Here is a 26499-nt window from a genome sequence, read left to right as displayed (position 1 = left end):
CTTCCTTGGACTAGAATACTTAAACACACAACTAAAGTCTTAGTTTAAAGTTTTAAATTCCACCAGAGACTGGTCCTCATTTTCCTATTGCATTCTGCCGGGATTTGCTGCAGAAACCAGCCCTGTTCCGACCCTTAGGCCTGGAAAGGTCAAGAAAGCATGAGGGAGGTAAATAGCAGGGCTCCCCCGAAGGGTAGAAGTGCTGCCCCTCAGTGGCCCACTGACTCTTTCTTCCTAAAAACTCAGTTTTTCTCAAGAAAATCTGAGCTGGGTTGCCAGTCAGTGGTTGAGCGTCTGTCTTTGGCTCAGGTCGTGATCCTAGCATCATGGGATCGAGTCCCACATTGGGGTCCCCCAAAGAAGCCTGCTTCTCCCTCTGCCTATGTCTCTGCCTCTCTCTGAGTATCTCATGAATAAATAAATGAAATCTCTCCTTTTAAAAAAAAGAGAGAAAAAAAAATCTGAGCCAACAGGCCCCCACTTCCAGGGAAGTGTTTGCAGGGAGAATCTGTCCCTCATTCTTTTGCAGCCAGGACAGCCAAAACCTCTCACTCTGTCTGGAGGGGCAAATGCATGCATCCTGACCTTGCTGCCAGGGCAGGCCCCCAGGGAGGTTATGAACTCAGGGGTTGTTATTATTATAAATAGTCAGTCTCACTCTCCAAATAGAGGCATGTGTGGCTATCTCAAGTTGCATGTTAACAGAGTTCTAGAGAAAGCAAAGTTTCCAGTTGCCGTTTTGATAAACACATTCTTGGAAAGGGTAGACTGCTGCCTGAGGGACCCTGGGGGAGATATTTTGAGCGAGTCCAGGGCCATCTGTCTGTACTGGTGCCCACAGTGAGAGGCACCATCTAGTTCAGTTCTCAGGGGTGATAAAGTGGGATCCAGCTAGCAGTTTCAGTCAGTACCTGTATGACCATCCAACTTTGAGTCAGATGGGGAGTTGGATCCTCAGAGGCAGAAGGGGTAAGGAGATCTCCTTCAAAGCCCACAGCTATGATTTTTGCTCTGTTCCCTTTCACTTGCTCTTTTAGTCTGAGCCAGCCTGTCCTTTGACCCGCAGACACACACTGACTGCCTTCCACTGAAGGGAGGGAATCTTGAGACATAGTTTATTTACTGGTAAGCTACTTGGCCCCAGTTACATGTTATCTGGGACATTGGATGTGTGTGTGTGTGTGTGCGTGTATGTGTGTATGTTCAAAGGCCCTGTTGACCTTCATCGTCTACTTGACCCCTTAGGGAGTGGTGTTTTTCCTTCAACACTCCCCTCTCTTGAAGTTTAGATACTTCTCTCAACCCCCAAGGTCACCATATTCATAGGAAATTTTTCCCACAGGGTCCCAGATCCACCCTTCAATTTCAGGAGTAAATGACTCTCCTGAAACTCATTTATATTTTCACTCCTTTTGGGTTTCCTGAGTAAGTTTCCATAAAATTTCTAAACTGACATTACCATTATTATGAGGACATAATAATGCTCCACTGCTCAGCCCTGGGCTGTCTGAGTGGAGTGACCATTAACACTTCCAACTTTGTGGTCCCTGTCTTCCCTTACTCCTCTTCCTCTTCCTCCCTCTGTCCCCTTCCTGCCTATTTCCCATTTTTTAAATATTTTTATTTATTTATTTATTTATTTATTTATTTATTTATTTGCCTGAGAGAGAGAGAGAGGGGGAGAGAGAGAGAGAGAGAGAAGAAGCAGGGGGAGTGGCAGGTAGAGGGAGAGGGAGAAGCAGGTTCCTCTCAGAGCAGGGAGCCTGACATGGGACTTGATTCCAGAACCCTGGCATCATGACTGGAGCTGAAGGCAGACACCCAACTGACTGAACCACCCAGGTGCCCCACTTTTCAGTTTGTCTGAGATTCCAGTTGATAATACAATTGCCACAGGGCTATTATGATGTTGACATAATATAGGAAGCGTTTGACACAGTGCCTGCTACATTGATTTTAAAGGCTTCTTGAATCAAGATTCAATTAGAATAGCACTTGTATCTACTCCTTGACGCAGCCAAAACTTAGAAATTTCTCAGTTCACTTTACTTGGAAACAAGAGACATTTTTTATAGTTTAAGGGATCCTCTGAGCTAATAGTTTGAAATGTCTCTCAGATGTCATGTTCATACTCTTATAGTTAAAGGGAATTAGGGGAGGCTAAAGAATCTAGGAGGCTTAGAATTTAAAAAAAAAAAAAGGAAAGAAAGAAAAACACAAGAATGGGAACTACCTATGAAACAAACAAATGGAAGTAAAACCACAAAACTATTACAGAAAATAGGTAAGGCAGTCATACCACCACGTAGGCACCTATACGAACTAGATAATAGACACCTACAAAGTATGATTTGGATAGAGAATGTACCAAAAAATGTAAAGTCATTAATTTGCCTACATGAAATCTGGGTTTCTCCTGCACTCACACTTACAGCGAGACTCAGCTTTTCCAATATCAAATTGGGTTAAAGATTAGTCTGATCCAATTTTAATCAGTCCATTTAGGAAGTGTTCACTCAGTCTTTGTAAAATTCACATCCTCTCATATAGCTTCTCCATTCCTCTTCTGCTTCTCTACAAAAGTGGGAGGTGGCTTTTGTAGCAACCTCATGGCATGAGAGGAAGCCAAGGTGTTGGAAGCCTTGGACATGCTTGTTTTGCCCTCTGGTTGTTAGAAGACGTATCTTGCACCTGATTACAGCATACCCTGTGGATGTTCATTATTTTGTCCATGGTGGTGCAACCTGTGATCTGTTTTTCAGATAGGACTTGGTGATGTCTCTGGACTACTCAGTATTTTCTCAGCTCCTACTAGAGACTTCAAGACCTGAAGAATAACACAGCAGTGAGGTCCTAAATTTTCTTTTGACATGTTTTACCCCAAAGCAGGTGCTGGAGAAGCTGGCAGTCCAGAAATACTGATGAATGAGGACAAAAATGCCTTAAGAAAAGCCTGTTTTCTCTAGCAAAAGGACCAGTAAAGAGTCAACCTAGCAAAGGAGAAGGATAAAAAAAAAAAAAGATGTACAATGCAAGCATCAATTTGAAAGGCAGGGGTGGTCACATTAATCTTAGATAATATAGATTTCAGAGCATAGAAAATTATAAGGACCAGGGAGATAAAAGGATCATGATAGAAAAGTCAGTCCACTGAGAACATAATAATCTTAAGTATGCATGCACCAAATAGTAATGCTGCAAAATATGTGAAGCAAAAATAGATAAAATTGAAAATAAGAAATGGATAAATCCATAATTATAGTGGGAGACTTCAACACCTCTCTTTCAACAATTGAAAGAACAACTAGAAAGAAAACCAGTCAGAACACATTGACATTTATAGAACATTGGCATTTATAGAACATTCCACCCAACAACAGTCAAATACAATTTTTTTAAACATACATAGAAGGTATGCCAAGACAGATCATACCCTGGGCCATAAATAAATCCTAACATGTTTAAAATAATTAAAATCATATAGAGAATGGTCTGACCTCAATGGAATCAAACTAGATACTACTTACAGAAATACAACAGAAAAATTTCCCAAATCTTGGAAACTAAATATCATACTTCTTGATAATCCACGGGTCAAAGAGTAAGTCTTGAGAGAAATGAAAAATCCATTGAACTAAATAAAAATGAAAATACAGCATATCAACATTTGTGAAACACTGCTAACCCAGTGAAGAGAGAGAAATTTATAGCACTAAATGCATACATTAAAAAAAAGGAAAAGTCTCAAATGAATAATAAGTTTCTATCTCAACAGACTAGAAAAGGAAGAGCCAAATAAACCAAAAGCAAGGAGAAGGAAGGAAATAATAAAGATAATGGCAGAAATCAATTAAATTGAAAACACAAACAATAGAAAAAAATCAGTGAAACAAAGTCTTTATAAAAAAAAATAGGGTTTTTTTTTAAAAGATCAATACAATGGAAAAACCTCTAGCAAGACTGACAGTGACAAAAAGAAAGAAGACACAAATTACTCATATCAGAAATGAAATTGGGGATGTCACTACAGACCTTGCAGACATCAAAAGAATAATAAAGGAACACTACAAAAAAAAACTCTACACATAAATTGAACAACTTAGAAAAAATGGACAAACTCCTCAATAAACACAAATACCCCAGATCACCCAATATGAAATAGATAACTTGAATAGCCTCATAAAACTTAAGGAAATTGAGTTTGTCATTTAAACTCCAAAATCTCTAGACCCAGATGGTTTCACTGAAGAATTCTACCAAATGTTAAAAAAAAAAAAAAAAAAAAAGAATTAACACAAATTCTACCACACTATCTTCCCGAAAACACAAGGGGGTAAAAGCCTTTCCCAACTCATTTCGTGAAGCCAGTCTTATTCTGATACCCAAACCAGAAAAAGACATTACAAAAGGAAGAGAGAGAAAGGAGGGGAAAAGACATTAAAAACTTCAACAAAATATTAGTTTATAGAATTTATACTATATAAAAAGAATTATATATCATGATCAAGTGGAATTTATTCTAAAGATGGAAGGCAGGGTGAACATTTGCAAATCCATTAACATAATTCATCAAATTTACAGGCTAATGATCAAAGCCATTTAATGTTAATTGATTAAAAAGAATCTGACAAAATCCAACACCTATTCAGGATAAAGATCCTCAGAAAACTAGGAATAATGGGTAATTTCCTCAACTTGGTAAAGAACATTTATAAAAAAACCTAGAGTTAATATTGTTCTTAGTGGGGAAAGATGGTAATCCTCCTAAAAAACAAGGCAAGAATGACCTCTCCCACCACTGCTATTCAACATAGTACTGAAAGTTCTAAACAGTGCAATGAGACAAATAAGACTAACAAAAGAAAGAAAAAGCACGCAGATCAAGAAGGAAGAAATAAAATTATTCTTATTTGCAGATGACATGATTGTCTATGTAGGAAATCCCAAGAAATCTACAGAAAAACAAATAAAAAAACTCCTGAAACTAATAAGAATTTAGCAAGGTTTCAGTTTATAATATTGACATACAAAAATCAATTATATTTCTTTATCCTAGCATTGAATCTATGAAAACCTAAATGAAAAAACAAAAAGAAAATACCAAATGGTGGTGAGGATATGGAAAAACTGGATCTTTCATACAGTTCCAGTGTAGTATAAAATGGTAGAGCCACTCTAGAAGCTCCTTCAGGCTAAAGATGGTGTTTTTTTAAGATTTATTTACTTATTTGAGAAAAAGAGAGAACAAGCAGGGCGAGGGACACAGGGAGAGGGAGTGAGAAAATCTGTGAGCAAACTTCTTGGTGAGCATGGAGACTGACACAGGGCTTGATCCTAAGACCTTCATGAGATCATAGCCTGAGCTGAAACCAAGAGTTGAACACTCAACCAACTGAGCCACCCATGTGCCCCCAAGGATAGTATTATATCTAACTTGGACTATACATATGACAAATTCTTTATGAATATTTTAAGATTTTAAAAATAGTTAAACCAAAGGTTAGTGCTTAAATGCCTAGATATGGAAATAAAGCTTATTGGATAATTGCATTACTTTCTGTTGGTGGGAATTTAATACAAATCATCCAGATGTTTGACAAATATTTATTGAACTTCTATGTTATAGGCACTGATCTAGGTCCCAAAATTAAATGGTGAACAAATTTATCCTAAGGTTGTTTCACAAAAGTGACATTTGAGCCAGATGAATTTAGCCTTGGAATAAGCATTAATCTAGAACCACTCAAATATCTTAAATTTGTTTGCTTTATATCTATTATATTTAATGTATTTCAAATTTAAAATGAGAAGTGTTTTAAAAATATTAATTCATTTAAAATAATAACCTCATTGTGTGTTTATATTACATAAATATTTTTTCAAAAATGACATATTTTATGTATGTATGTATTTACCTATTTTGAGAGAGAGAGAGAGCATGTATGTGCTTGAGCTGAGGTAGAGCGGTGAAGATGGGCAGAGGAGAGGGAGAGAGAGAATCTTAAGCAGGCTCCATGCTCAGCATGGTGTCCAATGTGGGGCTTGATCTCACGACATTAAGATCATCACCTGAGCCAAAATCAAGAATCAGAGGCCTAACTGACTGAGCCACCCAGGTACCCCTAAATATATTTTTCAAAACAAAAATATTTAATTGAAGGAGTGGCATTGTTCTCCACTTTTTGCAATGTCTGACTTAAGAGAACACAGATAAATTTTCATATCTGGTTCTACATTTAGTCTGTTGTGATATGTTGTTTGGTTGAAGTGAATAAAGAAAATCTGGGCTCACATGGATATTTAGGTTGGAAGAGAGAAGAGGTTTTTTTTTTAAAAGATTTTATTTATTTATTCATGAGAGACACAGAGGGAGAGGCAGAGACACAGGCAGAAGGAGAAGCAGGCTCCTTGTGGGGATCCGATGCAGGACTCCACCCCAAGACCCCAGAATCACAACCTGAGCCAAAGGCAGATGCTCAACCACTGAGCCACCCAGGCATCCAGAGAGAAGGGACGCCAGTCTTTTCACATAACTGTAGATAATATGCTCTGATTCTACATTAAAACTTGACAAGTGTCAGTTTGTTACAGTTAGCTACAGTGTGGAAATAAAAACCATATTAGTGAGCTTTTGTACACTAGTACATTAAAATCTATTGGCCTGTCATGCACTTTAAATAGATCTTTTAGCTATGTGCAATTTCTAACTTCATGTGTTGGCCATTTGAAAAGATATTGGTTTATGAGCTATGAAGATATATATAATATCAAAAGATGATTATCACATCATATAAAATAACATTTGCTAATATCACCACTGAACTCATGAGAAAAGCCCTTATTTATAAGGAAGCTGTCAAGCTCATGGTCATGGATACAGATTTTATAAAAGTTCAAGTTTTGCTTGAAATTTATAATTTTATCATTGCCAACAAATGCTAATTCCATACATTTTCAAGAAAATGTCTGTCAAATATCTAGTGTGAATAGCCACAGGCTGTCAGGTATTCTTTCAGGTAAACATGGTTTTTCTGAAAAAGTGGTTAGTTCAGCTTGTAACTCATAGAATCTCACAAGTGCTTTTTCCTTAGGACAACGATCTTGCTTTGATAGGCAGCAGGAGTGACTTTTTGCACAATTCCCATTCAATCACACAGAGTATTAAAAAGAAGCATATTTTATACAATTAATAATTTTTACTGGGTTAATGGGGACACTTTTAAATTAAGTAGTTTGTTTTCCCGTGAATGCAAACATAATGTGTGAATAGAAGTGAAGAATAGAATGACCTCTGCTATGGATAAATATGACTGCTTTAATTTGTGCCAAGGTACCAGTAGTTTTAGCTACTCCTTCTTTTGCAATCACAATTTAGTATTATTATAAAAACTGCTTTGACCTTGAGGACTCCTTGAAAGAGTATTGGGGATCGTCAGGGACCTGCAGACAATGCTTTGAGAACAGAAGGGCAAAAGAAGACCAGAGGATTGGATGGGTGTTAGAACATTTCCATCATCTTTCACACCTGAATCCATTCAATGGAAAGAATACAATGAACACCCATGTGCCCAGTTGAGTGCCAGGGAGACACTGAAGAACAGTGCCTGTACCATCATAGAACTTACCTGTTCAGTTGGGGAACCGAGGTAGTGTAAAGAATTGGCAAATTGTGAAGTTTCCTGCTCTCTGCTTTGAAACTATTTTGCTAACAGCCAGCATCATACAACGTACCAATTTACTTTCTTTTCTTATAATCTTTGCTGATGCTACATGTGACGACATTGTCCCATTAATGAGATCCTTTCTGATCCTGGCTCAGATTTCAAGGTCTGTTTTGGGATCTCTGAAATTGCAGTGCCATGGTTTGAATCCCTTAGTACTTACTGACCTGAGCAGCAGAGTCAATGAGCTCAAGTTCAGACAGTTACAGGCCTTGTCCGTGATCTGGAGGGAAACCTACCACATCCCCATGAGCATTAACAACTTGAAATAGGATACCAGAAGTCTCAGACATCAGTTTTATTTTTATTAACATAAAATAACAGAGTGATCTTTTTCCTATGACGCTGATTTCTTTTTATTTGAGACTAGAGATTATACCTGCGTGTTTTTACCACATTATAAATCGATATAGTGTAAGCTAGTGGGTAAAAACACGGGCTTGTCATCAGACAGGCTTGAGATCTGATTTCAGTTTCATTTCACATCAGCTGTGAGCATTTGGACAAATTACCTAATCTTTGTGAGCCTCAGTTTTATTAATTGACAAATGGGGATAATACTTAACTCCTAAATTTGTTAGACAATTTAATGATATAATTCACGTAAAGCACCCACACCATCCTCATGAGAGAGATTTTTGTGACCCAGAAAAGTAGTAATTATTTTTAATAAATTTTTAATAAATTATTTTGTTGGACACAGCTCTTTACTCACCTTCTTCAGTTTTTGAACTTACACATGGGCTGCAGTAATTAATATGTTCTCAAATCACTATTTAATGAATATCTGCTGTGTACCCAGCTCTGTGCTGGGCATTTTGGGGAATTAAACACAGATATGTGATCTTAAAGAACAAATAATCTAGCATGAGAGACAGAATGTATAGAGAGGTGCCATGAAACCATGTATAGAACATTAAAAGTTGAAGAAGAACTTTGGAGGTCACCTATCACAACCTTCTTGCCAGTGAAGAAAGTAATTTATTATGGAAGATAAATGAATAATAGACCAGCAACAAGCTGGATGGATGTCACTAGCAGAGTGCCAATAATAGCTAATAATAACACTGATTGAATCCTTATCATATGTCAGACATTGTGCTTAGTATTTTGCATGTATTATTTACTTAATCTTTGTACTAGTATCACTACCTTTCCAGGAGAAACTGAAGCTCTGAGAAGTGAATATATGTTGAGAGCACAAATCTTAGAACAGCATCAAATAATATTTTCGGCTATTCAGCATTTTCTTAGATCATTTCATACTGGACTTTAGCCTGCCTACTCTTATGAGTTCATGCTATTTTCTATTCGTCCTTGCTTCCTTCATTTCTATTTTAAGTATAATATAATCAGAGATTATCTTGAACTGCCACATAGTTTTTTTTTTTACGTGTCTCTGTCTCTCTCTTAATTGACCTTACTTACAATTATATGCTTTAATGTTGTGGTAGTGTCTTTGGTATTATACCTATTTCAAGAGCAAACTTTAGGCCCTCATTTATGAATCACATTGTGACTATTGGTGCATATGTGCAACCCTGAGAATTATGCCCATTCCCCTTCCCAACCTTTGCTCTTGAGGATTACCTCATCTTTGTGTAATAGAACATCTGTCACCTCCTTTTTCCCATAGAATAATATTTTATAATTTCCTTAGGTGTTTCCTTTTTTTCTGTTCCAATTCCAGTTGGAATTTTACCAGAGCAGGTTGGAGGGTCTCTTGACCAAAGCATTGGTACTCAGAGAGAAGAGGTCAGCAATGAGGAAAAAGCACAGTTACATGGATGCTTCGTATGAAAAACTCATCAGCAAAAACCTCAGCGAGTTTCATTGCTTGAGTGTTGGATAAAACCATCCTAGAGCATAGAAACTGAGCAAATTACAATTTTCAGGTAATGAGAACTTGACACGTGTGCAAGTTATGCCCACCAATCTCTTGCCAGTGCACTGAAGTAGATTCTCCTTTTCAATGAGAGGCTGTTTTCTTGCTGAGCCCACTTTTCCATTTTGTCTTTAATGACCCATCTTTCTAATTAGTCTTTAATAAATATCTTTGAAACAATCTTTATATTTTTTAAAAAACTTAGTTTGTGGGACACCTGGCTGGCTCAACAGTTTAGTGCCTGCCTTCAACCCAGGGTGTGGTCCTAGAGACCAGGGATCGAGTCCCACATCAGGCTCCCTGCATGGACCCTGCTTCTCCCTCTGCCTGTGTCTCTGCCTCTCTCTCTCTCTGTGTCTCTCATGAATAAATAAAATTTTTTTTAAAACTTAGTTTGTTTCCTATCATCAAAGGAAGTAGAACTTCTACAATGTTTTCACTTTCTCATAAAATTGAGAAAGCAAGAGTCTTAAAGCATCAACAAAGAAAAGAGTGCTGTTTTCCTCTTAGGACTTGTGTTGGAAGATGTCTATGATAGCCGTAGTACCTTATGTTAGCCTCCAAAATCCTGATGTCAGTTCATCAATGCCTGGAATCTAGTGGGAGTGGTGTGGAGTGTTGACATTGGCAAAGAACTAGAGTGGGGCACGGGTAGAAGAAAAGTATATCCAAATTCCTTGTACCTTCCCATGTGAAAGTGGTGGTGATGTGGCTTTGGGAACATTAGGCTGATTTATTAATATTGATACTGCTATAGGTATTGGAGAAAAAAAGTGAGAAAAATCTGAAAATTTTGATTTAGTTTAATAGAAGTAATGTTAATTTTACATATATAAACTCTTTACTTCTTGTGTATCTGTTTCATGTAGCAGAGTAATAATTCCACAGCATTATATGCCTGTCAGACCAATGCCTTTGTGAATTCACTTAACTACATTAGGAGGATGACGTGTTCTAGGTTTTCCAAGAATAATCCAGTTCCAAACATTTCGTCCATTTGTCTCAAAAAATTAGTAAGACTTCTCATTGGAGAAATTCTGTAACCAGAGAAGTTGTTGAAGTAGTCCACAAAATTCAACACTAAACCCTTATTATCACTGAATTATAGGGCTAGTTGCTTCTCAGTCATGGCATTGAGAGGGTGAAGAGAGGTGTGAAAAAAGATAATTTTTGTATGGATTAACCCTAAGTGACATTGGTAACAGGGACTGTTTGGAGTGTTCTTGGCATCTGAAGTCAGGGCTGTGAGTGCCCTGCCTACATCCCCTTTACTGTCCAGACCACTCACCCCACACTACTACGAGCATTGCCTGCAAAAGGCTCACAGATACCCCCTTCAGACAATTGCCCTTGGTCAATGGGAGCTGTCTGGCCCTGTGACACCTGGGAGATTTTGCCCTCCCCTGCAATGGCCCTCAGCCAATGACTGGCTGATACCGGGTACAAAATCTGGGCTCTTTGCCACTAAGGGAGACAACTCTGTGATGCCATTCATACTCCAGAGCTCCCTACGGGGGTCTCTATCAGGATGAAGGTAGATGTCAGCTGAATCCACACCTTACCGAGCCCTCTCCTGCTTCTTCTTTTGTGCTTTATATCTTTTTTTCTTTTCATGCTTATTTCTGGGTAATTTTTTCCTAACCATTCTTCCAGTTTATTATTCTCTCCATAGCTGTCTCCATTTGGCTGTTAAATTCAGCCACTAAGTTCTAGTTATTGATTTTGGTTATTGTATTATTTTGTTCTAGGATTTACTTTCATTCTTTTTAAAATAGTTTCTACTTCTTTTCTGCTGAAATTCTCAATTTTGTTTTCATTCACAAATGGTGAATGGTTTGTTTTTAAAATAATTTACTTTTCTGGTAAGTAAAGTTATTTTAAAATCCATGTTTGATAACGCCAAAATCTGGAGCCCCGATAGTCCTATTTCCATTATCTGTTGTTCCTCTTGGTTTCTGTTGTCTTGTTTCCCATGTACCTTGTAATTTATTGCTTGTGTATCAGATATTTTATTTGTAAAATTGTAAAAATAAGTTGAAGCCAAGGATGATGCTTTTTCCAGAGAAGATTTTACATTACCTCTGTAAGGCATTTAAAAACCTCAGATCCTCAATATCCTTCAACGCTTTGCAATGGGTTGAAGTTATCTAATAATCTACAAGGGCCCATCCACTTCTATTTCACCTTCATTCTTAGTATATAACCTAGAGTGAGAGGTATTCACCAGCAGCAATGGCCTTCTCACTGCACTTGCAAGCTCCAGACTCCAACAACTATCCTCTTAACTTTGCTGAGAGGTTGCTAAAATACCTGGTCAGTTTCTCAGCTACCCCCTGAGGGATGGGTCAATACTATTAGGAAAAAAAGCAACGCCCAGGCTTATCCTCTTGAGTTTCTGTTACTCCCAGGATCCTGGCTCACACATCTTCACTGTCTTGTTAGCTTTCCAATACCAATTAATAGATGGTTTTTAATTTTTTGTGCAATTTCTCTAGTTGCATTCAGAAGGAAGATTCGTCCAGATTGTTTGTCCTGACATTATCAGAAGCAGAAATTATAGAACAAAATGTTTATGCAGGGTTGCCAAAGCATGACATTTATAATAATAATAATAATAATAACAATAATAATAATAACCATCAACCTCTGATGTGACCTGGAAGACAAGAAGACAGGAAAAGAAACAGTATGTTTCACAGACTTACTATGAAGCATTCCCATTCTGTGCCTCCTACTTCTTCACCACATTTTTTCTGAATTATTTTTACTGTTTCAAATCTGTTGTTAATGGTTTCAACCACAGTACCATTATTTTTTAATCATCTCTAAGCCTAGTCATCTTTAATATCAATATTTTGAAATGAGAAATGGAAATAGGTAGTCCCTTTCATATCATTATCCATGCCATATCCCTCTGTTAGAAGCACCACTTCTCTTCTCAAGACCCAGGGTCTGGCGATCCCTGGGTGGCTCAGCAGTTTGGCGCCTGCCTTTGGCCCAGGGTGTGATCCTGGAGTCCTGGGATTGAGTTTCACATCAGGCTTCCTGCATGGAGCCTGCTTCTCCTCTGTCTGTGTCTCTGCCTCTGTGTGTGTGTGTGTGTGTCTCATGAATAAATAAATAAAATCTTAAAAAAAAAAAAAGGACCCAGGGTCCTTATATTCATCCTTGACCAAAGGCACCACCACTGTCCACCCTCAGCCAGCCTAGACTTCCTGCAGTAGAGCCTCATGAGCCCCCTTCCATTATTTCCAGCCAGAGCTTTAGGATGAGCCACAATGGTGGAAGAGACCATGGAAGTCATTATGTGGGGTCATTGTATTCAATTATTAGGGAAGCATGTCCAGGAAGTTTAAGAATAAGACGTTACTCCTCCCATCTTTCATTTGGGAGACATTTCCATGTATTATAGGACTTGATGGACATTTCAAATTTCCATGGAAGAGGAAGACTTTTGAGATAAGAAGGAAATTTTCCCGGGTTTAAAGTTTAACTGTAAGTGTATTGTATTTTAGTAATTTTGCCTCAAGTCATTTCATAGGAAGGGAGCAGCACTGGAATCTCTTTGTATAATTAGAACACATTTAGTAAAAGAAAAAAGAAAATACAAAGAGGGAGAGCAACACAGCAAGAAGGTGAAGAAGAAGAACGGAGAAAGGAACAGAAAGGCAAGAAACAGATGGTCACCGACACCTCCCTGCCTCTAGGTTCCTACTGCTCACGTCAAAGGATCTTCTTATCTTCTGGTCCTGTGGGCTTCCCAGCCTTGTCTACTCTTTCTCTTGTCTATATTAAAATAAAGATATTCAATTTTATCTGACTTCTCTTCATTCTATGGCACACGCTTATCCTCCTTCTCCCACAGAACCCCAGTTGAGCGGCACTTTACAAGAACATACTTTCTAGGATGCATGTACAATGCATCTTCCCCTGGAAACTTCCCTATAGGGGAAACAAGGCTATGGTTCTGTTGACATATTCCAGAATCTTGGTGTTGTGATCTCTTTTCCAGAGTCATGGCTGGTTTGACTCAGTTACCTTCCATCAAATTGCTATGTCTCATTCTTTGATGTATATGAATGTGACATGCAAAATTAGGTCTACACGCTAGAGAACGTGAATCTGGGGAGATCATGCCTGACAAATGAAACCCCTGCTGTGTCCCTGCTTGTTACACATATCTCATTTTATCAAACCTGAATATGTAAATTAACTTCTTAGGTCAAGTAGTCTTTGTAGAAATCAGTCAGATAAAGATATATGTCTTTATTTTTAATATGTCATTATTAATTTATACAAATATTTTGGGGCCTGATAAAAAGTCAGCCAATTTAATATGGCAATTTTGTACAGTACAGACTCTGCTGAATATAAGAGCTTTAATGCTCAACATACTTCCCACTTTGCTGATAATATGAGGAAAAATTGATTATTGGCTTTCCATATGGTGAATCTGCCCACCTACTGAGTCCCACTAAGCCATCAACATACAACACCAGGAATCTGTTTTCTCACTCTTGTTCTCATAATCCCAGCAACCTACATCTTATGTAGATAACTGGCCAAGGACATATCAGGATTTCTTCGAGACTGGTCTCCCTGAGATGAGGCTGGACCTTCCAGAGGCAGCCCTCTGCTCTCACTGCCCCTGTGGGTCAGACAGACCTCATGAACAGTGCCCAAAGCCTGGGAATAAAATCCCACTGACTTTTATTGGTTTTCCTTTACAAAGTTGGCTTCCAGCCTACGTCTGGCCTCAGAATGAAGCCACTCCAGGTTTTCCCCCACCATTAGATTCAGAATGAAATCTCCTGGCTGCATCCATCGTGCCTCCTCCCATGGCTCTGACTGTTGTCAAGTAGGAAACAAACAAATTGCCCTTCAGGGTGTCTTATTTCCAGGGATTATTTTTAGTTGAAACCAGCACCGCCCCCAATTTTTTATATCTGTAAGGCACTGATTCATCTTCTGTCGCTCCTTCTGGCCTCTCTTCCTTGTCCCTTTTCAAGATTCACTGCCAAAGCAGTTTATGGTCTTCCATTCTCTCATTTCTCAAGTGCAAGGATGAGAGTAAATATTGGGTTTCACCTGGTTCCAAAAGAGACCTGCAGAGATGGGTTCAGAGCAATGCTTCCTGTCGGTTGAAATGACCTACCCAGAGTAGAAGCTGTGTTTGCCAGTTTTATCACCACATCACTTCTTGGACACCAGGTCAGTGTTGATGCTTTTCTCCTGGTGCCATTTGCTCCATCAAACATGCGTTCCATTAAGAAGACCCTCATCGCCATGCATTCTCTCGTGTCACCCACATTTCTGATGGCACCAGGGGCCACCCAGGAAATTCAGTGTTCGGTTCATTGGATGTGTGGCTATTTCCTTTGCTGAAGCTACCTTAGGAATATAGTAGGTGGTGTTTATATAGCGATTTTATATATATTCTGTTTGTATTACTTTATACATGTTACTTCATTAGAGTCTTAAAAATTCTGCAAAGCATGAGAATTAACCAAAGCATTTTATAGATATGGGAACAGAACCTTGGGTTTAGTAATACACTTGTAATAAATGGCACTGGGTTTGAATATAAGTATTTCTGATTCTTTCTTCAATTTCTTCCTAACCAACCATTTATTTTCAGAGCAAAAGCTTTAAGGCTTGTGTCCTTTAGTTACCAAATGCTTTCAGAGGACTCAGTTGTACTTTGCAAGCTGTCAATCAGCGCTAAGCGTATGTGTTGACACTGCATACCCAGGGTGACTTTGGCAATCAGCCTAGGCCTGTGCCCAAACTCTTCTGCTCTGTCCCTGGCAGCAGGTAGCAGTTTCCATCCAGCCCCACAATGTCCTGTGTGCCCCAGAGCAGGAACGGCAGCTTGGGCTGAGAAGTCCACAGCCCTGAATGCCTTCTCCTGCCTACAGGATAAAAGCCATGCTCCTTGGCAAGGGATCCATGACTTTCATTAACCACCCCCCAGCTTTTGTCTCTAAAATCACCACCTGCCATCTCCTGCCCACCTTTCTCTGCTCCCAAACACACCTTTGAACACCTGCCATGTTCCTTTGTACCTCTGCTTTTGCACATGTCACCCCATGGCCCATTGTATTGTCTGCTCACAGTCCTTCCCTCCCTCGTCACAGTCACTGGGGGTGAAGTGGATGCTCTCTGTCTCCTGGTGTTGGACCTGGCCATGAGCCTTGCTCCGTCCAAGGGAAAGGGGACAGGACTTCAGTGTGCCCATTCTGCTCACTCCTCTTGCACTTTTCCTATCCATCATGAGGAGAACGTGCTGAGTGACTGTTGGCCCCCAAGCCAGGAGATATGGACAGCACGATAAAATCTAGTCTACAGCCTGGAGCCACGTCCAGCTGAGCCCAGCAAAGCCCCAGCCAACCCGTAGGCTGGAAAGTGCTTGCTATTGTAAGCCACCGAATTTGGGGTCATTTATGACTAGACTTAGTGCATATTAAATGTTAATTATTTATTTACTACTCTCCCCCGTTCATGTGCATGTACACACACACTTAGGAAATTGTTTTCCCACCTGAGAAAGTTCCTATTCACTTTCCAATACTCAATTCAAGGGAAGACTCACCTCCAGCAGAGTTGGCGTCTACATCCCCTAGTGCTCTGAACAGTACGCTTCCTACCATGCATCACAGTCATCTCCCTGTTAGGAGAGGGCCGAAAGGGATCCCTGGGTGGCGCAGCGGTTTGGCGCCTGCCTTTGGCCCGGGGCGCGATCCTGGAGACCCAGGATCGAATCCCACATCGGGCTCCCGGTGCATGGAGCCTGCTTCTCCCTCTGCCTGTGTCTCTGCCTCTCTCTCTCTCACTGTGTGCCTATCATAAATAAATAAAAAAAAAAAAATTAAAAAAAAAAAAAAAGGAGAGGGCCGAAAGCAGAATTTGGAGCAGAATTTTATAGGGATGAGGTGTTTTGTGTGTGATCTGTAGCCAATCTTGTTTAATTGATAGAGCAGAGTCAGGCAGAGGAAGTGGCAGAGCAGGTCCTCAGGAGGCTTGAAGTCAGTGGCCCTCTGCTCCGGGAGACAGGGTCAGGATGCTTGCACTAGAAACATGTTTCTCATGAAAGGATTAACACCCACTCGTTCCTCCACTGAGGTGCCCTGCAGCCAAACTCCCCCAGCTGGCCCTTTCCAGTTTAAGGCATTCAAGGTTACCAACATTAAAATTTGATAAGAGAAAGCAGGCCAAATTGGACCATCTCAAAGAGATTTATTAATCCACAGTAGTGAGTTGTCACCTTAGCATGAATCAATTAGCAAGCAAATGAGCAAAACACGAGGCCCTGGTGGGATGGAAATAGGAGCATACATTTGGCAGGGGCAAGATGGGGCTGCAGTGGGCCCAGCAGGGCCTTTGGCAAATCCAGGGGCAAGTGAGAGCCCTTGGATCAATTGTTCTGTAGACGGGGCAGCCCCTAGAAACTGGGGACAATGAATTCTGCAAAGAAACTTGGCTGGGAGAGAAAGGGATGGATTAACCAGACCTCGGCTCAGTGGGTCCCGTTGCGGCAATCGGACACACGCTTGTTTCCTTACAGAGCATATACACACATATCTATTCTTTAGTGTCGGACTAAAAGCTCCCCTTGCTTTGTTAACTTTGATTTCTAGATCATAATGCAGCAAGGCAGTTTCAAACAGAGAAGTCTCCTGCTTTGGGGACCTGCCTGAGATCTGCCTTGGTGTCGCTGTGTTGTTCTCTCTGAGCACTTCAGATGTCCTTTGACGGCACAAGCCCTGGCACCCCAGTCTCCCTACTACAGAGCTGGCAGGTGCCCACAGACTTGGCCGGCCAGGGACCGGGAGCGTGTGGGACGTGTGCCTGGGGCTCGCGGCCAGGTTTCGGGGCCCTGGCCATGCAGCCGTCTATAACTGACCCCTGCCCTCTGCGGAATGCTGTGGGCTTGAGACAGTCCCCGGGGACTTGCTGCCGGCTGCCTCCGGCCGGGGTGAGCAGGCCCGGCGGGACAGCTCCGCAGGCCGAGGTGCCCGAGCAGACTGGCCCAACTGGCTGCATGCTGGCTCCAGAGAGGTCCCTCCTGTCCTTCGGGGTCCCTTTCTCCCAAGCAAGCAGGTGGGGGCAGAGGGATCTGGACTCTGCCCTGCGGGCTGCCAGGAGGCACGATCCGTGCTTGTGTAGAGAGCCGGAGTGTGAGGCTGGAATTAGCCGGAAGGACCTGGGTTTGAACCCTGACACCCGCGTGCCCTGGTAGGTGACTGGCTCCCCGGGCCGAAGTCTTCACAGGGGAACGGTGACAACAGTGGTCCTGTCTCCCAGGGTGTTGGGGGTTGGTGGAGAGAAGGCCGGCACAGAGCCCGGCCTGTCTCCATCTTCAGTAATGGCCGCTCCCATTAGTATCACTGCCCTGGGCCCGAGGACCTGGGGCTGGAGTAGAGGAAGGCTGGCAGCGGGTCCGTGGGGAGGACGGGCTCTGACGCTGGCACACAGCACTGCGCAACTACTGTGCTCATTCCCTCCCCACCCCCAACACTTGGGCGTTGGGTTTGCTCCTGCTCAGGTCACACCCGACGGAGTAAATCCTCAGAGAGCAGATGCCAGCCGTCACGTGTGTGCCCCCTCTTCAGGTGCACCTCCAGGAGGCCCCAAAGACCCTCTTGCTCAACATGTTAGCTCCTTTTACACACTGCTGAGTTTTGTCACCTCACCTGTTGTCCCACTGAGGTACTTCCCGCTGAAGGTCTCTATAGGTTGAATTCTGGGCCTTTAGTCCAGCCCAGGAGATGGACCCTCCACTCCCCACCTCAGGCTGTACCCACTTGTGGGCTCGCAGGTTCCCCAGGACCTTCCTCCTTCTCCTCTTGCCATGCCCATTTAAGTGCAACCTCTCTGGGGAAGCTCTGCGTCACTCCCCACATGGAGCTCTTGTCGCTTCATTGCCAGCAATTTAGGCCACTGAAATGCATGGTTTGCAGAGGTATGCTCTGAAATATATTTTTTAAATATTTTATTTATTTATTCATGAGAGACTGAGAGAGGCAGAAACATAGGCAGAGGGAGAAGCAGGCTCCCTGAGGGGAGCCCGATGTGGGACTTGATCCCAGGACCCCAGTATCATGCCCTGAGCTAAAGGCAGATGCTCAACCACTGAGCCACCCAGGTGCCCCATGTTCTGAAATGAAATTCAGCTCCACCAAAATTTACTGGCCCTCCTTTATACAATGGGGCTAAAAGTATTTTTACGAGGTTTTTAATAAAAATTAAATGAGTTAATATAGATACAGTACTTAGAATAATGCTTGGCTCCCAGTAAGACCTTATAAGGGCTTTCTGCTATTAATAGTATACTCACAGTAGATGTTAAATTATATAGGAAAATAGAAGGAAAAGGAACCCAATTTAGCCTTTTGTCTCGCATAGATGTTTGATTTCCTTCCTTCCATATCTTTAAAAAAAAAAATTTCTGCCCAAAGTGGCTGTTCAAAATCTACTGAATGCAAAGAATGCACTGGTTTAAACATCACAGAAAAAAATTAGCATGCAAGTCACACAACATTGCTTACTGGAAGACTCAGGCATTCAAACCCCATATGCACCCATTAAACTGTAGTTTGTCTTTAAATAAAAATCTTTGATTCTTAACTGACAATAAAGAACCAGCACTGGAAAAAATAGCAAGTTTGATGCCGGTGTGAAGTCAGAGAAAACTGTCCCTTGAGTATTCCTTGGGTTTGTTTTAACCAAATTAGATTCAGTTTTGGTGAGCTCAGAGTTGCACTTGCTTTGCAGTCATGTAGGGACACATTACTACATCATTTATTTTATATCCGCTGGGTTTCAGAGCTCTCAAGGGCTCTTGTCCTAGACTGAGAAAAAGAACAGACCAGAAGGACATTAACATTTATTGAGTTCTGATCCCGTGCCAGGCAGTGTGCTCTGGGTTTAGATGATCTCATCTGGAATGTGGGAGAAATTCGAATGGAACTGTTAAAGATGCGGGATGCAATTGAAATATTTCAGCAATCTGTAATGCAACCAACCGTGGTCTCTGTGGTCTCTGCCACCCCTTGGGCATTCATGCATGCTTCAGTGCAGAGGGTATCTGTGGCATAGCACAGCCCAGTGTTTCAAGGAGAACAAGATGGTGAAATTGATCTCCGTGCTCAAAGCAGTTTATACACGAGAGCGATGCTAGGACCCATTCACAGGTAGTCCAAGTAGCAACGTATGACATGTGAACTAAGACATTTCAGAGTCCAAAAGTTTGGTTATAATTACACTTTGGATATCTAGGGCTAAATTCTTAGATTTGTACGACAGTGTATCCCACGTGGATATTGTGTCTGTCAAATAGTCATTTATTGCTAGAACTGAAGAGAAGTTCTGTTTTTTTTATTTGAATTCAATTAGCTGACATATAGTACATCATTAATTTCAGATGTGGTGTTCAATAATTATCAGTTGCATATAACACCCAGGGCTCATCACATCATTTGCCCTCCTTAATGTCCATCACCCAATTACCCCACCCCCCACCACCTCCTCTCCAGCACCCCTGTCTGTATCCTTTAGTTAAGAGTCTCTCATGGTTTTTCTCCCTCTCTGATGACTTCCTATTCAGTTTTCCCTCCCTTACCCTATGATCCTCTGTGCTGTTTCTTATTTTGCACATATAAGTGCAACCATATGATAATTCTCTTTCTCTGATTGACTTATTTCACTCCGTATAATACTCTCCAGTTCCATCCATGTTGATCTAAATGGTTTAGGTATTCATCCTTTCTGATGGCTGAGTAATATTCCATTACATATATATATATCACATCTTCTTTATCCATTTATCAGTCCATCTCGGCTCCTTCCACAGTTTGGCTGTTGTGGACATCGCTGCTATGAACATTGGGGTGCAGGTGTCCTGACGTGTCACTACATCAGTATCTTTGGGGTAAATACCCAGTAGTGCAATCGCTGGGTCATACGGTAGCTCTATTTTTAACTTCTTGAGGAACCTCAGTTTTCCAGAGTGGCTGCACCAGCTTTCATTCCCACCAACAGTGCAAGAGGGTTCCCCTTTCTCCACATCCTCTCCAATATTTGTTGTTTCCTGTCTTGTTAATTTTCCCCATTCTCACTGGTGTGAGGTGGTATCTCATTGTGGTTTTGATTTGTATTTCCCTGATGCCAAGTGCTGTGGAGAATTTTTTCATGTATCTGTTGTCCATTTGTAGGTCTGTTTTATTATAGTAGGCATATTGAATGTTTACTAGATGTTAAAAAGGAATTTCAGTTTTTGCTCTTCAACTTTAACAGGGAGAAAATAAAATGATAACCATAAGTAATGCACAAAAGGAGGAGCAAGTGTACAAATTAATTCCTTATAATTATTAATAGTGGTAGACATAAAAAATAGTGGTAGACATAGATAGATACATATTAATGCATTTGGAGAACCATATAGTTGAATTCTATAAACTATTGGAATGTTTGGACAATAGATTATTTAATTGTGTATTAAAACTATAAAACTACATGAGAAATAGTGTCAGTTTAATAGTAACCACAGGCGTCATTCAACCGAATAGGTATGAACTAGCCAATCACATAGAGTGCCTGGAACTCCACCGCTTCAGGAAAAGGCTCAGGGTAAAGTAATGCTAGTCTGCTGTGTCCTTGCATGAGAAGGTGTCACCAAATTATATCAACCTGATGTAGATTGCTGATAATAAGCTGCAGATACAAAATAGGCAGGCAGGAATTTTGGAAAGTCAGCTTTTAAAAAAACCAAAGGCGGGTGCCTGGCTGGTTCGTTTGGTAGAGTGAGGGACTCTTGATCTCTGGGGGGTGATTTCAAGCATCCTCCCCCACCCAAGCCTACAATAAATAAATAAATAAATAAATAAATAAATAAATAAATAAATAAATAAATAAATAAAAATAAATCCAAAGGAAAATCAACTCTGCCATCTGGTGTACAAACCGGTGATTGCAACTTCTTTTTCCTTTCAACAAAAAACATCCCGCCTAATCCAGTTACTCTTGGTTTCTGAAGGATCCTCATGACCTGGTGATCTTCCAGCTGAGTGGTTTCACCAGGTAGCTGAAGCCTATTCCAGATTTTTCCAAAACTGTTTTTGGGAATTTTTCTAAAAGAATCACTCATCTAGTGCCTACAGTAAACCCAACCCCATCTTCCTTTGGTGACTCAGCTGGCTCATTATGAACATTAATTACCTCACTGTCTGCAATTCAGAGATAACCTTGGGACTGAATGAGATCTGTCCCTACCCTAGGGGGCCCATGGATAGTACTCTCCTCGTTTGCTGTACACACTGTTTGGATTCTTGCCCTGTGCCCGTCCCTGCCCTGCTCTGGAAGCTGGCCAGGCACCGGGACCAGGGTACCCAGAAACCTGAAGCCACAGGCAGAGATGGGTTGGACAGGAAACAGGACTCCAGATACAGAGTCAAACCTGAAAAGGAAGGTAGAATGTCAACAGGTCAAATCAGCAGCGAACAGTGAGTGGCCAGAAGCAAGCGAGACACCGGAAAAAGGAAAATAGGGAGAAAGTTGAAGTGGAGACAAGAGAACTCTGTCTTCATTTTAAGGATTGTAGCCCAGAAGAAATTTGTCCGTTTTCTTGACGAGGGCCCCAGGTCACCTGTCCTGGGCTTGTTCCAGATCTGGTTACCTCCTTCATCGCTGCCAGCACAGGGGCTCCCAAACTTTGTTGGAAGGGTCACCAGCCAGGAGCAGCTTATGAAGGCAAATCCCCTGGCCAGGCTTTCCTAGGATAGTGCACTGAAGGCCTGGGATGGGGCCTCCAGGTCTTCCCATTTTTAATAAAACCTGCAGACAACATAGATCCAGATGGTACAAAGGCCCCAAGCGGAGAACCTCACTTCCTAAAATCCCATATTCAATGTTCTCTGCCCCATGCCTGAATTGAACAAGTAACAGATCTGCAACACAAAAGTTATGTATGGTTTCTCACACATATTGACCTCTTTATCTAGAACCCTGTTCTCACAAACCTCATTAATACATACAGAGCTCCAGTGATGCTGGTTGGGTAATATTTATTTGAAATATTTCTCTTAAAAAATGAAATATTTCTCTTTTGGGGGGAAATATTTCTTTAAAAATAAACGAAGTAAAGCATGACACTTTTCCCCCAAATGAAGAAACATAATGGTGAAATTACCCTTAATTGCTCTGACACTAGGGGTAAGTTTGCAAAATAGACGATTGGAATCTAGGAAATTGATTCAGACATTAGAAGTTTACTTTCTGATATTCAGCTTAAGGACTAGTGCCTGCTTGCAAATTTACCAAATTCTGTAAAACAATGTGTTTTTGCCTATCTTAGCCAGCCAGTCCGTAAACCTAACTTAATTTTAACAACTTTTGAAGTGTGTTTAAGACCTGTCCATTTTTATCATTGTATGGAATCTGACAATGCAGAATGGTTTTTCCTAACATTTTTTTCCCACTGAAAGAACACATTTCATATAATGAGGAAGAGAAATCAGTAGTTCTTTTCTCCTTAACGATTGCTTGTGAATCATTCATTAATAGGATAGCCTCAAAACAGATTACATTTAGAGTTTTTGTTTCTTCAAGTAAAGTTTTGCTGAAATTCTTAAAAATTGGTGGCTACAGGTAGGGTGATCATGCTTTCCGTTTTTCCCCCTAGGGAAATAGTAGTTTACACCTGTTGTCCTGGTGTTCTGTATAATTAATGCTCCATTCACTGGCAAAAAAAAAAAAAAAAAAAGAATCTGTTTGAATGAAAAGTCATATGTTTACCTAGAATTAGGTAAATAGTATCAACTCACAGCAAACAAAGGGGAAAAAAAGAGAGACAAACCAAAAACTGGACTTTTAACCATAAAGAACAAACAGATGAATGGATGGTTATCAGAGGTGAGGTGGGGGGTGGGGAAATGGGTGAAACAGGTGATGGGGATTAAGGAGGGCACTGGTCTTGCTGAGCACCAGGTGCTGTATGGAAGGGTTGAATCACTGAATTGTACACTGAAACTAATATCACACTGTATCTTAACTACACTGGAATTCAAAACATAGTATCAATTCAGAAGTAAATAGTATTCTATTCTTCAGATTTGATGCAACTTTCACTTTTCTTGTAAAAAATGCTCTTTTTTATTTAAATGGAACATCTTAAATTGAGTATGTTTTGAAGAAAGAAAGAAAGAAAGAAAGAAAGAAAGAAAGAAAGAAAGAAAGAAAGAAAGAAAGAAAGAAAAAGAAATAGACACTTCTTTCTATATAGCTTTGGAAAAAGCATTCTAAAATACAGCTTTTTGGGAAATTCTACTTCTGGCAGTTTTTATAAACAACCCACCCCCTAGAACCCTCTAGTTGTAGAAATAAAATAGCCGAGCTTAACAAAAATAAGTTTGAAAACAATACTTAACTACCAGGCAGTAAGAATGTGAGAAACCACTACTCCAGGTGAAAGGCACACCCAGAAAGACAGGACTGTCATTGGGCTCTGCTTTCTCCCGTCAAGACACCTGCCTGCCCCCTCCCACGGGGGCGCTGGGGACCATGTGGAGCTCGTGAGTCCATCAGAGTGCTGGGAGTGGGGGAGTCAGGTCAGGACCTACTGGGGAGGGGAGAACCTAATACTCTTTTCATGCAGGACCCTTGAAAGATTGTACCCTAGAACCATCATGGTCCTAAACGAGAACTGAGCTTTTAAAAAGCCCAGATTTGAATCTAAATAATCCCGAAGAGATACAGTAGTATTCACTTACCCCACCTGCCTACCAGAAGCAAAGGTAAATTCTAGTTTGGTTAAGATGAGGTCATCCCAGAGTCAGGTAGGTCCCTAATCCAATGTGACCAGTTTCCTCAGAAAAAAAGGAGAACTTTGGACTCAAACAGGCTGACGGGGAGGACACGAAGTGAGCATGAGGGCAGAGATCAGGGCGTTGTCTACCGGCCAAGGCTCGCCAAAATATTCCCAGCAAACCACCAGGAGCTGGAGGAGCGGCAGCAACAGGTTCTCCCTCCCAGGCCCTGAAGGCGCCAATCCAGGGGCACCTGGGTGACTCAGCGGTTGAGCCTCTGTCTTGGGCTCAGGGCATGATCCTGGGGTCCTGGGATCGAGTCCCGCATCAGGCTCCCTGCAGGGAGCCTGCTTCTCCCTCTGCCTGTGTCTGCCCCTCTCTGTGTGTCTCTCTCAGGAATAAATAACTAAAAGTCTTTTTAAAAAAAAGAAAAAAAAGAAGGCCCCGACCCTGAGCACACCTTGATTTCAGACTCCTAGCTTCCAGAACAGTGAGACAATATATTCCTGTTGTTTAAGGTCCCTGCCTTGTGCTTCTTGTTACAGCAGCCCTAGCAGACAGACGGGGGCCGGCGGGGTGGGGAGGGAGGTCATGACACAGGGAACTATAAGCTCCTCTTGTCCCTTGCTCTGTGCACACTCCTGTTGACCAGACTCAACCTGCAAGCACGTCGGGGCAGGCCAGGGCCACAGAGGGAAGTGTGTTTGGCAGAATGCAGCAGGATGACCTGGGGGCTGGCCTCATGTGCCCCTCTGTCTTCTGTCCACACACTGGTTTCTGGAAAGTATCCTTCAGACCTCCAGAAACTGACCAAGTGGCATTTATCATAACCGAAGAGGTTTAGGCTTGGCAGGTCAGTGCAAGAGCTTGGTGCTCCTCATCTCCTCCACCTCCCGCCACACCCTGGGTGCTAGTGATGGATGGCCTGCCTCTCAGCTCCAAATTCACCCTTTAGTGGCTGCTCGGCAGCAATGGGAAGAATCCTATTAAGCATCTCTCCTGACAGTGAGCACAACATTCAGCTTTCTTAGTAAGGGCTCCAGAGAGAAGTAGGGAGGGCACAGAGGAAGGGGCTTCCCTTGCTGGCCCCGGGGGGCTGCACTCATGGTCAGTGACAAGCCTGCAGGAACATCGGTGATGCTCCGCCCCAGCCACATGCCAGAATGTGACCTTGCAGCCCCACCTGGCTGGCTGACCCCCTCTTTGTGCCTCCTGCTACTCGGTGCTGGGGACTCTGGCCTCCCAGCCACAGCACCACCTCCACGCCCATAAGCCTGTAAATCTGCTCATTGGCTGTGGCTCTCCTGCACCCCAGTTATTCCCTGCTTATCTGGGGATTGTACACCAGCTCCTTCCTGGGCAACCCCGCCAACTGCTCTGCCATCCATATGTCCCCCATGGAGGTCTGTACCCAACCCAGGGAGGGGACTCCCCAGGCCAAGTTCATCCTTCCTTGGGCACTCTCCTGCAGCCGTGTGGAACTACCAAGAAATCTGTCTGCATCTTATGTTTACTTTGTGCAATCATAACTTAACAATTCCTTCAATTAAACATCCCTGGTTTATGGGATCCCTGGGTGGCGCAGCGGTTTGGCGCCTGCCTTTGGCCCAGGGCGCGATCCTGGAGACCCCGGATCGAATCCCACATCGGGCTCCTGGTGCATGGAGCCTGCTTCTCCCTCTGCCTGTGTCTCTGCCTCTCTCTCTGTGTGTCTCTCATGAATAAATAAATAAAATCTTAAAAAAAAAAAAAAAAAAAAAAACAAACATCCCTGGTGTAGATTACTGTGTGGTCAGTCCTGTGTCCTGATTGGACCCAGGCTGATACACCCTAGAAAGCAGGTATGGTTCATTTTCACGTGAAAAAACTGAAGCTCAAAGAAATCTATGGATGTGATAAAAGCCACTCAGCTCTGGTCACCCTTAATCTGAGACTCCCCTCAACTGGAGGTCCCCCTTGCACAGAGCAAACTGTAAGTGAGCCCTGTTGGGCTCGGAGTGCCTCACTGGTGTCTGAGTTATGCGGATGGTACTCCTAAGGGGTGACATCCTTTTTTATTTATCTGCATAATTAAATTGGATAATATATGTGG

At 41.8% G+C, this 26499-nt stretch overlaps 1 long non-coding RNA gene across 1 annotated transcript in view; it reads left to right on the top strand.

Annotated features, from left to right (window-relative positions):
* Positions 1–14566: 14566 nt before the first annotated feature.
* Positions 14567–26499, top strand: part of LOC144323044 (uncharacterized) — a 32250-nt gene continuing 20317 nt past the window's right edge. The window contains exon 1 of the long non-coding RNA XR_013388589.1: positions 14567–14817. This is a non-coding gene — a long non-coding RNA (uncharacterized LOC144323044). The remainder of the gene's footprint in view (positions 14818–26499) is intronic.

The sequence above is a fragment of the Canis aureus genome, chromosome 11 (genome assembly GCF_053574225.1).
Source record: "Canis aureus isolate CA01 chromosome 11, VMU_Caureus_v.1.0, whole genome shotgun sequence".
In the NCBI taxonomy this organism is placed as follows: domain Eukaryota; kingdom Metazoa; phylum Chordata; class Mammalia; order Carnivora; family Canidae; genus Canis; species Canis aureus.
Note: the sequence above shows the minus strand (reverse complement) of the source record. Positions and strands in the feature narration are given on the sequence as shown.